Here is a 13387-nt window from a genome sequence, read left to right as displayed (position 1 = left end):
GCAGAATGTGTCAAAACCCTATTTCCTTTTGACCATTTCTGGAAATATCCTGTAGAAATTATTAAGAATTTGTCTGTCCCGGCTGGCATGGCTCAGTGGTTGAATATTGACCTATGAACAGGAGGTCATGGTTCAATTCCCAGTCAGGGCAAATGCCCAGGTTTCAGGCTCTATCCCCAGAGGAAGGTGTGCAGGAGGCAGCCAGTCAATGATTCTCTCTCATCATTGTTTCTCTCTCTTTCTTACTCTCCTTTCCTTTCTGAAATCAATAAAAAAAAATATTTTAAATGTGTCTAAAGATTTATATTCAATATGTTCATCATGATTTTATTTTTATAATTTGAGAATTCAGAAATAATCTGAAATCCAAATGATAGAAGTACTAAAAAACAAAATTGAACTGAGTACATTTTAAAAATCTTACTGGCTTTATTCATCTCTTAATGAATCAGGCAGCATCCCATTTAGTCAGAGAGGAGCTCTAAGGAGCTGTACAAAATGGAAGACTTCTATAGACAGAAGGGAGCTGGCCAGGCAAAAAGGGGATTGGTTGTGGCACGGTCACCTTCCTTTAGGGGACAGCAGGGGTCTGTCAGGCAGACTACCTTATTAGTGGTGACCAGGTAATTCCTGGTGGACTGGTTTAAGATTCCATTCCTGGGAGAGGCCGCAACTGTAATTAATTTAGGTATTAAGTCTTTGTTTGGTGACAGTGGGACTTAAGTGACTTGTGTTTTCTCTCTCTTTTTTAAAAAAAGATTTTTAAATTGATTTCAGAGGGGGAGGAAGAGGGAGAGAGAGGTAGAAACATCAGTAACAAAAGAGAATCATTGATCGGCTGCCTTCTGCACGTCCTCTACTGGGGATCGAGCCCACAACCCGGACGTGTGCCCTGACCGGGAATCAAACCTTGAGCTCCTGGTTCATAGGTCAACCACTGAACCACACCGGCCAGGCTGTTTTCTCTTTTTTAACCGAATAAACTTGCAATGGAAGAAACATTGATAATGCGTTTCTTTCCCCTAGTTCCTTGGGGTAGTAGAGCCCTCAGAGTGCTTTGATGGCCACCTGTTGCTTAATTGAATGGAACCATGATTAATCTGACCCCAACTCCCTTCCCTTAAGTAGTTTGTCCAATGAACGTCAGATAACCAATCAGCAGAGAGCACATTGAGTAATTGGTGGGTTTGTTCTTTCACCAGAAACATTTATAGCTTTTAAAAATAGTTCTGGAGCACAGCAAGATAGAGAAGGGGAAATTGGCCTAGATAATACAGAGGATAGCAGATGAATAGGGTTGATTTCGGAATCGATCCTGGGACCCTTGAGTCCGCAGGCCGACGCTCTATCCACTGAGCCAAACCGGTCAGGGCTTAGTTGTATTTTTGAAGTGGTTGTTTGCGGCAGCAGTCTCCGGTGTTTACCTATGCTGCCATCTTGCTCGGTCCTCTTCTGCCATATTCTGTTCCTTAAAACAAGTCACAGCCTGGCCAGCGTAGCTCAGTGGTTGAGCGTCGACCTATGAACCAGGAGGTCACAGTTCGATTCCTGGTCAGGGCACACACCCGGGTTGTGGACTCGATCCCCATTGTAGGGTGTGCAGGAGGCAGCCAATCAATGATATTCTCTCATCGATATTTCTCTCTCTCTCTCTCCCTTCCTCTTGAAATCAATAAAAGTATATAAAAAACAAAACAATCACAGGCCTAGCCATGATTCAATGGGAGGGATTGCATATGGGTGTGAATGCTGGGAGGATGATTGCTTGGAGGCCACCAGTATAACCGATCTCCATAAGAAATGCTATGAGTTTGATTTTCCATCTCTAGATTTAGTAAATGTATGCCAGGACTCACTTCTCTCCCCACTCAGGGTTAGTTTTTTCTACATATGGTATAATCTCTATAAAGTCTTTCTTGAGAGCTTGGGAATCTTAGTGTATAGGGCTAGTCATATACCCCACCATATCCGGTAACTATCTTTAGTATGTGGTTTAATTTCCAGTCATGCAAATAAAGCCCCTGTTGATCCACCTCCTCCATTTTTACCTCACTGGGTTGTGTGGGGGATTCAATAAAATCACTTCTGTAAATTGCCTGGCACTACATGTTAGTAAATGCTCAATAATGGCAATTGTTATTATTTTATTATTACCAGGGTCCCTAAGGTATTGAGCTGGCCTTGGTAAAAATGTAATGAGATGACTTTGAGAAGTCACAGTTCCCCAGGGCACCTGAGTGATTAATATCCAAGAAAGTGGGTGGAATTGTTAACCTGAGATAATGGGGACAGAACAGATTATCAGCCGCCCACAACACACAAGATAAAAAGAGAATCAACAAGTGCAATTGCAGGAAGTATCAGAAAAACAACAATAACAAGAAGAAAAAGTAGAAATAATCTGAGGTCAGGTAATTAGGGAAAGGAATTTGGAAGAGTGATGTTAGAACAAAAGGAAAAATAATTTATTTCTTAGTCAGCAAAAGGCCCTGCACAGGCGATATGGCCAAGCTAACAGAGAGATTAAGGGGGGGCGGAGGGAGGGGCGGGGTAGGAGATGAGGAGCTGCCAGTGTCCAGCTTGCAAGGAAGACAGAGTCAGGTACCAACTGACTGAGACACAAGTGGGACCTACATTCACTTTGGAGTAGAATGAACCTTGCAGCACAACTAATTATAGATGAACCAGACAGCAGAGGACAAAGGACAAAGACAGCTCTTGGGAAGTAATAAATCAACCTATCCAGAGTGAAGAAACCAAGCCAATCAAACAGCTTTGGTCTCATCATGATTATGGTGTTAGCATTTAGTCAGTTTATAATTCACTGTCTACAAACCTTCTTTTCCCACATCTGTTCCTCTAGTTTTCCCCTTATTTCTCCTGGAGGGTGGGGAGGGGAGCAATAATCTGAGAATAAAGAGATTAGTAAAATGTAAGTAAGATCATGGGGGTCAAAGCATTGTGTAAACTTTTAAGTGCTCAACAAATGTAAAATGCTGATAAAGGCGCTAAAGAAAAAAAGTGAAATGCTATTGTTTTTAAGGAAAGCAGATTCAAGCATTGCCCAGTGGGAGGGGTGTTGGAGCCCATGGCTGAGTTGAGCAGTTTTAAAGCTAATTGTTGTCCTTGTGAGCTCTCACCCATGGCTCTGACCCTCACCTCTGTCCCATCCCCCAACAGGTCATTTACCTTTAAACCAGGTTTGTGAACTGAAGCTGTAAGGAATGAGTATTTAACCATTGTATTAAATTAATGAACAACTATCTAGGTATAGATCATTCAGAAAGGATAATCATCTTCTAGCTTCATCTGTATCAGAGACAAGGATTTCTGAACAGAAGGAATACAATTTATGGGGAAATACTTTGGTAGTAGGCTGAAAGGAGGGAGGGCAGTCATAGGAATAATTCTTAAGTTAATTTTATCATGAACACAGCAGGAGGAGCTGTAAAGGCTTTTGGTGTTAAAATAGCCTGAAGGTACAAAGCCATAAAAATGTATCAGAAAAGATGTTTGAGTCTCTCTATAAGATTCAATATAATTTTCATTTATTCTTTCATTCAGCAAGTATTGATTGAGTTCTTGTATACGTGGTATTGTCTGCCTTCATGAAATGGATTGTGGAAGGTGAGACAGACAATAAAATAATAAATAAACAAAATGCAAATAAATTTCAGGGAATCGTAAATTCTATGAAGAAAATTAAATTGGGGAAGGGGTTGGAGAATGGTTGTGTATTCAGAGTATCTCCCCTGCCCCTGCACTTAGCACAGTGAGGGGCCATAAATAACAAATAAATAAATGAAGAAATGACTGCCCCCTTCCAAGTTCAAGCCTTCACTTCCACATGCCTACTTTATTGTCAGTCACCTTCTAATGCAGCGGTTCTCAACCTGTGGGTCACGAACAATGAAAATACATCCTGCATATCAGATATTTACATTACGATTCATAACAGTAGCAAAATTACAGTTATGAAGTAGCAATGAAAATAATTTTATGGTTGGGGGTCACCACAACATGAGGAACTGTATTAAAGGGTCACGGCATTAGGAAGGTTGAGAACCACTGTTCTAATGGGTCATTCTGAGTTCATTCTCTCTTGTTTTCAGGTTTAAAATGCTGCTTTTATCGTGTCACTTTTCTACTCCAAAACCTTCAGTGACTTCCGATTGCCTTTTTCTTTTTTAAGTAAGGCTTAAGGAAAATAGTATGCTTATCTGTCACTAAATCTTATTGACTAATATAATTTCTCCCCTGTGTCTTACTGAAGACATGCAGTGTCCTTTTAACATCTTTATTAACATGAACAACTTGGAAGAAGGTAATCAACAGTAAACTATTTATGTCACTCAAAATCTTTGAACTATGGAATCAGTAAACTTTAGCACTGAGAATGCCCTTGGAATCGTTCTCAACTAATTCCTTCATTTCACAAATGAGAAAACTGAGAGCAAGCAGGTAAATTGCTCAGGTACTGATACCTAGCCAAGTGAAGTCTGTCATAACTAGAACTCAGCTCTTCTGATTCCCACTGCACTACGTTATATACATACATACAGTTTTACGTAGTTTAATCGGAGTATATATGCCATTTTGTGTCTCTTCTTTTCTGCTTACATTACTCTTGTGGACAGAGGCTTAGAAAAGTTAGGTCATACAGCTAGCAAATTCAGGATACAAATCTTTAATGCCAAAGTTTATACACCACACTGCCTCTGTTTGGCAAGTCACTGAGGGAGAGGGCAGTACTTTACCTTTAGAATAGTCTTACAGAGGAGAACTATATAAAGGTTGAGATTGTCCCTGTGAAAAGAATATAAGTCCTTTTAGTAATTGAAATGTATATTACAATGATTAAACAGTTTAGCTCAACAATTCTAACTTTTCACCCAACAGGAGACAACCTTCAATGACTCCCTACTGCCTACAGGATAGAGTTCAAATACTTTGCCCTATATGATTCATCCTCTATCCTCTTATATACCAGATTTTCTACTGCTTTCCTTCACATACTCATAGTTTCTAATGCATGGCTTATGCATGCTAGCTATTAGGTGCATATAAAAACAACCCGAAAACAGGTCAAAAAAGTTTTGGAAATGCTGCATACTGTAGATTCCTCAGAGATTTACATATTAGTATACTAAAAGCTCTGAGAAGTCCTACAGTAAAGAAATTTTTTTTTCTCACAAACAATAGCTTTTTCCACACAAGACTTACATGAGTCAGGATCCAGAACAGAAAATAGCACCTATGCCAGGGAATATAATATGAGACACTAGTTTTAAATTTTTTGGAGGAATTAAAAAGGTAGGATGGTGAGACAACCCAGAAGTGAGAAATATGAAGGAGATGCTACCCTAGGGCTCTAGGACTAGAGGAGGCAGTGTTGTCTAGTTGTGGTAACATATTTTTGGCGGTAAGCTCTCCAGCTACTGTTAAGCCTTGAGATAACTCCAGCTCTGGCTGACATCTTGACTGCAACCTCATGAGAAATCTTGTACCAGAGTCCTCTCACTAAGCCAGGTCTTAGATTCCTGATCCTCAGAAACTGTGTGAGAAAATAAATATTTGTTGTTGTAAACTGATAAGTTTCAGAATAATGTGACCCACAGCAATAGATAACTAATATAGGTGTTGGTACCTGGAAGTGGGATTCTGCTGTAACAAAAATCCTAAAATGGGCAGTGGGCTTTGGGGAGAGTGTTGGTGAAAGTCTAAAATACTCTGAATAAACTGTTAATAGAAGTATCTTGACCTTTAATATTGCTGCAGGTGAAGGTTTGCAAGAAAATGAGGTCATGTTATTGGAAACTGGAGGAAAGGGGATCCTTATTATACAGTAGCAGAAAGTTTAGCAACACTGTTGCCTGCAGTAACTGAAAGGTAGAAAATGTATCTAATGAACTGGGTGATCTAGCTATGGAGATTTTCAAGCAAAGGTTTCTTCTTGTTGCTTATAGTAAAACGTGAGAGGAGAGAGGTAAACTAAAGGGAGAACTGTAAAACAAAACGGAGACATAATTTTCTGGGTTTGAAAATTCTCAGCCTCTCCAAATGGCAAACAATGCTAAAATTAAGATATAAATTCTGAGCAAAGATCACATCCAGGGTACTGACGATAAAACATTGTCCAGCCCACCCAGCCAGCGTGGTTCAGTGGTTGAGCGTCGACCTATGAACAGAGGTCCTGGTTCAATTCCCGGTCAGGGCACATGCCCTGGTTTTGGGCTTGATTCCCAGTGGGGGGTGTGCAGGAGGCAGCCGATGGATGGTTCTCTCTCATCATTGATGTTTCTATCTCTCTCTCCTTCTCCCTTCCTCTCTGAAATCAATTTTTTAAAAAATTGTCCAGCCCTAGCTGGTTTGGCTCAGTGAACTGAAGGGTCCCCGGTTCAATCCCAGTCAAGGGTACATGCCCATGTTGTGGGCTTGATCCCTAGAACATGGCTCTGAGAACCAGGAAAATTATTCCCAGGCCTTGCGACTTAATCAAGAAACTTTCAATGTTTGCTCAGCTGGGTTTCAGAAATAAATGGGCCAGTGACTCCTTTGTGCCTGCTATTTCCCCTCTTTTTGCACGGGAATGTCTATAGCAGTTACCCTGTTACTATCTCACCATTGTATGTTGGGTGCATGGAGGGACAAATAGTTTTGTTTTTTTTTCCAGGGGGAGAGAAACTGTACTCAAAGAGCTATACTGAAGGAAGTCAACTGCACCTGCACCTGATTTCGATGATGAGATGCTGGACTTCATGAGATGAGACTTCTGGTGACTTTGGGAGGAAGTGAGTGTATTTTGCATATGGGAGAGATATGAATCACGGGATCAGAGGAAGGACTGTGGTAGCCAGCCTCCAAGAGAGCCCTCAGTTATCCTTGCCTCTTGGTATTCACACCCTTGTGTAGGCTCCTCCCACAAGTAGCACAGTTGGTCTGAATGACCAACAGCATGTGGCAGAAGTGACAGTATGTTATTTGTGAAGATTAGGTTATTAAAAAGGCTGCAGCTTCCATTCTGGTATCTCTATCTCTGTTTCTATCTCTAGCTCTATCTCTTGAATAACCCCCTGTTGGAGAAGCAAGCTGCCATGTTGAATGCACCTCTAAGGAGAAGACCACCAGGCAGAATACTTACGTCTCAGGCCAGCTAGGAACTGTGTTCTGCCAACAACCATGTGAGTGAATGTGGAAGTGAATTCTTCAGCTCTACTCTGGCCTTGAGATGACTGCAGCTCCAGCCAATATCTTGACTGTAACCTCATGAGAGGCCCTGAGCCAGAACCACCTGGCTAAGCCACTCTCAGATTACTAAACCTCAGGAACTGTGTGAGATAATAAAATTTTTGTTGTTTTAAGCTGTGAAGTTTCAAGGTAATTTATTATGCGGCAATAGATGATAAAGACACCAGCCTAAGAGCTAGGATCGCCCAGCAGAGGGGGACTTGTCTGGCTTACAGTTGGAGCCACAAAGAAGATGCAGCCATTACTGGAGATACTGCCTGAAGCAAGGGAGAAGGAAAGACCTCCATGGTCCCTCGTTTGCTTCCCTTGCCTCCATGGGCCAAACCAAACCATAGGAGAGCCTGAGAAATGTCCTTTGCAAGAGCAACCTCTTGCAGTACAGAACAGGGCAGAGGGAGAGAAGGAAATTAATCTAAGAACAAATAGGCAAATTACCAGTACAACCAAGAATCCTTAAATTAATCTAAGAACAAATAGGCAAATTACCAGTACAGCCAAGAATCCTTTTACATGTGGAATTCCAGTAACATCCTTCAGAACCTTATCCTCAAACTCCACTTCAGGAAACAGTGGCCTACAACTACTCTTCTCCAAATCTCTGCAAGTCCAAATCTTATACATCAATTATTATACACTTTTTAAAAATATATATATTTTATTGATTTTTTACAGAGAGGAAGGGGGAGGGATAGTTAGAAACATCAATGAGAGAGAAACATTGATCAGCTGCCTCCTGCACACCCCCCACTGAGGTTGTGCCCACAACCAAGGTACATGCCCTTGACTGGAATCGAACCTGGGACCTTTCAGTCCCCAGGACAATGCTCTATCCACTGAGCCAAACCGGTTAGGGCAATTATTATACACTTTAAATGCAAAAGTTTTTCTCCACTAACTTTTTGGTCTTTGTTACCTGGGTTAGCACCATTGTCTTCAGTTCACAGCATTTGACTCATACCCATTTTAGGCATTTTCAACATAACATCGTAATCTAGTGCATGTCTTATTGTCTGAGAACTAATAGCTTCTTGAGGGTCAGATCTGTTTCTGAGTCACTGTTGTGTATTGCCTCATCATCATAGCACCTAGCACAGGATCTTGTTCATATTAAATACCAGTAGGTATGAAGTGAGTGAATGGATGTCAAAGCCAGTGGTACAAATGGTATACAACTCTGTTGCCTTCCTCTGTATTACTATTGACTCCTTTATATACTCATGGTAGAACCAAGAGATTCTAGAGTAATCTTCCTATTTTCTTGGCTGGTCACATATTTTGAACGCCTTTGAACCTGTTCTTGGGGGAAGAGAACAATAAAATTGCAAACTGGTTTGTGTGCAGGGATAATTGTCCTGTGAGACCAAAGTCCTCTGGGAACTTTTTAGCAGGAGGTGTAGGTTCAAAGAGCTGCACTGGTCTCCTCTGCCAGCTTTGGCTACTCTGAAAAAAATCGTCTGCTCAGTAAGAAAGGAATGCTCAGCATTTTGCAAAAGCGATTTCCTCTACTTCCCTATCTTCCTTGCTAATGCCTTGATAGAGGGAATAAATTCAAAACAGAAAGGAGGTTTTTAGATCAGCTCCTCTTAATTAGTTCAGGCCTCTTCACTTCCTGCCGGGATTACCACAGGGCCCCCAACGAGTCTCCTGGCATCTTGTTTCTAAAAACAAATCTTAGCTGGGCACTCTCATGTTTAAAGTTTTTCTCAATGGGTGCGCACTCTCTTCTGGATGAAATCCAAATCTTCATGATTTGGCCTTGGGGTTACTTTTTTAGCCAAATCTTTTATTATTGACACCAAGCTTTTCAGTTCTACCCTTCCTTCTGGCCCTCTCCCTCCCCTCTCAACTGAATCTTCTAAGTCAACCCAATTCATTCTTCAAGATTTAGTTTCAACTCTCTCTCCAGGAAGTTTCTCTGGAGCCCCTCACCATAGGTTAGGCTCCCTTAGCACGCTTTACAGACATCTTTGGCCTTGAGCAAGTTGCTCTCTACACCTCAGCATCCCAATCTGGAAAATTGGGATAATATAGTATTTACCTCTGAAGCTTATGGCAGCGATGATAATTGATGCAAAGTGCCTGACATATATTAAATGTTACATATTAGGTATTAAATCATAGCACTTAATTCAATATCTTCATTATGTTTGACCCAGAGTGGTCAAATGACCAGCTCAAGTAGAATAAAATTAGGGGGAGGGGGACATCTGATTTGCTTAAGGTTTACAAACCAAATTTCAAAGTGAGGAAGTTAGGGGAAATTGACTTCAAATTTAATTTTTAAAATAAAATATTTATCAAGAAATAAACTTGATGTTGAGAGTAGATGCTACACGACTAAGAAAAATGCACGTCAGGGCAACTTTCAAGTCAATTCAGGATATTTGATGCTTAGGGCTGAAATGTTTTCTTATTTGTCCCAACTTGCTAATTTACTTGGTTTATTTCTATATTCAACAAAGTAGTGTCTGTACATTCACTAAACAAAATGGCTTGCAACTCCTCAGCCTTTTTTTCTCTATTGAATTAAGTACAGCATCAAGCCATTAAGGTGACCTTAAAGAAAATCAATATCGTCCCCAGGCTCACGACCACTCACTCCACAGCTTAATTGGTCCTTAGCCTTCAGCTTTCGACTCTAGACTTGTATTATCTAACACAGTTGCCACTAGCCACATGTGGCTATAGGGTACTTGAAATACGGTTGACCCAAATTGGAAATGTTCTATAAGTAAACATACAGATTTTAAAGGTTTAGTTAAAAAAAAAAAAGGCAAACTATCTCAATAATGTTTTATATGGTCCTCATGTGAAATGATGTTTCTGTTATATTGGAATAAATATGATATATAATTAAAATTAACTTCACCTATTTTAAAAATATTTTTTAATGTGGTTACCAAGAAACTTTAAATTATTTCTTTAGCTCTCATTATATTTCTACTGGACAGTGCTGCTGTAGACCCCGGGACTTTTCAGAACCAGGTGGGGAGCGTTAGTCTTCCTGGACGTTCTCTGTCTCAGGTGATGTAGCTGTGTCACCCTTCTTGGAAGGTAGGTGCCCCCCTATCGCATTCAGCATGGAATCCTAAAGAGGCTGAAGGAGTTAAAGAACAGTTTGAGATCACTGAGCAAATCCATATTTCAAAGAGTTGAGGATAATAGGTGATTATTGACCCAAAGCAACATCTAAGATTCACCTTAACTTGGCTATTCTATGTTACTTGGATTATCTCTTTTAATTGTCGCGACAACTCTAACATTTAGGTGCTATTATTACATACACATTGTACAAATGAGTAAAGGGAAGTTAGGGAGCTGGCAGGCGTGGTGTTTTGACTCCAGTTGGTCCAACCATCCAATGGTATATCTAGCAAGATTATGAGCTTCCTGTGTGTCCTATGCCTTGTCCATACATGACCTGACACATACTAGATGGCCAGTAAATATGTGTAGTAGCATATATATATATAGTACAACTTCAACCATGTAGGGATATATATGGAAAAGTCTGGAAAGAAATACATCAAAATGTTAAAAGGTGGTGATGTTTATGTGTGTGTGTTTTGTAATGTACATTTTAAAAAACTATCTTTACACTTTTCTGTATCTTCCAAACTTTTGACAATGTGCATATGCTGTTTTGATTTATTTCCATTACTCATTCAAAATGTCATTGAAAGAGAAGGTAGGTGGTTACTGACGCGTTCTGTGTTGCTGACTTTGTTCTCTCCTCTGCTCCTCACCCCCACCCCCCAGCATGTTCCATTCCCCTCACAGTTGGGGTCCCTCTCCTCCACTTGGCTGCTCCATTCTCTGTCTCAATCTCTCCTGCTTTTTCACCTCTCTCTCTCTCTTTTTCCCTCTGTCTCTCTCTGACCTGTTCCTTTCTGTGACCCTCTCATATTTTTCCTCTGGATCTTCCTCCCTTCTTGTCTCCTATCTCCCTCTTCTCTTTGAGAAGATTGACATTCACATGAAAGGTCAATCAAATGTTACTTTGCACCTGGTAGGTTTTAGGCAGATTCTACCTGCCTCTGGAGTCCTGAAAAAGTGCTCAAGTTGGGGGAGGGGGCAATGGAGAGCAGACTTCTAAAGAGGATGCTATGTATTGGACAAAATGAGAGGTGAGAGAGGACATTTCAGAGTGACAAAAGCAGTGAGAACAAAGGTGTGCGGGTTCTCCCCGGGAAAGTGAGCAGAGGCTCTTACCTTGTTGGGTGTGGGGATTGCTGTCTCCGGGTGCTGGCACTCACTTAGAAGGATTCGGACCTTAGTTGATTTGAGCTCCTGGATTGAATTAGTCCTGGTTGTATAATTGACTTTGATATGTGGCCTTTAGATCTGAATTGGGTTTAATAAGATTTAACTGCTTCAAAGGGCTTTATAAGAATTCATTTTAGCCTTTAAATCTGATTTCAAATGCTACCTATTTTGAGACGCCTTCTCTGACTTTGATGCTCCTCCTCCAGCGCTCTTATTGTGCCATAGTTGATACATACCTTATTCAGGCAATTATTTCCATCGTATTTTATCGTACGCTGTGGGGAATGGTTCCTTTATTGCCTCTCTTCAGGAATCTTGAGGGACAGGCAAGTATCTTATTCATATTTGCATCCTAGGCCTAGCACAGAGCAGCAGCACAATCAGTTGAGCACACAGTGCTGAATAAAGATTTTAAAAGTATATTAATAGCTAACATTTATTAAGCACAGTGGCAAGCCCTATACTTACACTGTTTCAGTCACTGGACACTTTAGGAGAAAAGTACTTTTATTATCCCCATTTTACAATGAGAAAACTGAGAGTAAGAGAAATTTATTTGAGAAAAAAATTTATTTGATCTAAAGTCAAATTTGATCCAAGATCAACTAGTAAGTAGAAGAACTTTTTCTACAGGCTTTTGGCTTCAAGATCTGGGCTCTTAGCCACCCTAGATGAATGAATGGATGGATGAGAAATGCTTTTCATACTGTGGCTGAAGACGTGACATTTATTTTACAGAGGCAGTTATAATTTAAAATTATGGTAAGTCCTACCTCACTGATGTTTCTAACTTTTTGAATCACCTTTCCTCTCCCCCCTCTCCCTCCCCCCCTCCCCTTTCTTTCCTCTCTAACACTCTCAGGAAAAATCTTGGAACTCCTATATTGAAATGTAACCCAGGCAATAACTGAGTGTTTCCTGGGGGAAGGAAACCAACATTTTATTAGGTTCCTGTTTCTTGCCATTCATTCATTTGCAAATTTACAAATATCGGGGCACCTACTGTGTGCTAGGAACCTTTTGTTGGCACTAGAGATAGAGTGGTAAACAAAACAAATCCCAGTTCTCACGGAGATTACACTCTAGTGGGCACTTTAAATACACTGGTTCACTTACTTCTTTTAATAACTACATGAGGTAATGATGACAATAATAATGGATTATGCCAGGCACTAGGCTATCATGCTTTATGTGTATTAACTGAGTTATCATAATAACCCTGTGAAGTAGGGCGTATGTTTTCCCCATTTTACAGATGAGGAAATTGAGACACAAAGAGGTGAAGTGACTGGGTCAAAGTTCAAAACCCGGCAATGCGGCTCTAACTTCCAGGTTCTCGACCACAAGGCTATATTGTTTCTTATGTTTCTCAATATGACAACTTTTAAGTGGCTGAGTCCTATCTCAGGACGTCTGACTCCCAAGCCCAGGGCTCTGCGCTGCACCCCAGCGGCCTCCAGAAATGAATGAGAATGCCTTGTAGTTTCTGCCACACTCTCTCTCCCAAAGAATCCAAACTGCTTTCCACGTAATTCTCAGATTTGCGATGCGAACCCTCCTCCCTCTCGTGCTGTCAACTCCCCAGCAGGGAAGGGGAAGGAAGATAGGGCCAGGGCCCGGGTCATCTTACACTGGCCCGGGCGCCCGGCAGGTGGCGCTCTCTCAGTGTCCTGCCTCACTCCCTTCTCCCCCCTCCCCACGGAGCCCGGGCCCACGTGACCCCAGGCCGGCCAATGGGCGAGCAGAGAGGGCGAGCTGGTCCCTGTGGCCGCCATTAAAGCGAAGGGAAAACCCGTGAATTCGGATTAAAGGGGGAAAAACACCGCCCGCTGGGCCCACAAAATGGGGGAGACTACGGCGTCCGGGCGGTGAG

At 41.3% G+C, this 13387-nt stretch overlaps 1 long non-coding RNA gene across 1 annotated transcript; it reads left to right on the top strand.

Moving 5' to 3' along the window:
• The first annotated feature begins 6679 nt into the window (after positions 1-6679).
• On the top strand, positions 6680-7361 carry LOC106724610. The gene is made up of 2 exons (XR_001360459.1): positions 6680-6791; positions 7053-7361. It is a non-coding gene; the product is annotated as an uncharacterized LOC106724610 (long non-coding RNA).
• The last annotated feature ends 6026 nt before the right edge of the window (positions 7362-13387 follow it).

Source organism: Myotis brandtii, unplaced genomic scaffold (assembly GCF_000412655.1).
Source record: "Myotis brandtii unplaced genomic scaffold, ASM41265v1 scaffold120, whole genome shotgun sequence".
Lineage (NCBI taxonomy): Eukaryota > Metazoa > Chordata > Mammalia > Chiroptera > Vespertilionidae > Myotis > Myotis brandtii.
Note: the sequence above shows the minus strand (reverse complement) of the source record. Positions and strands in the feature narration are given on the sequence as shown.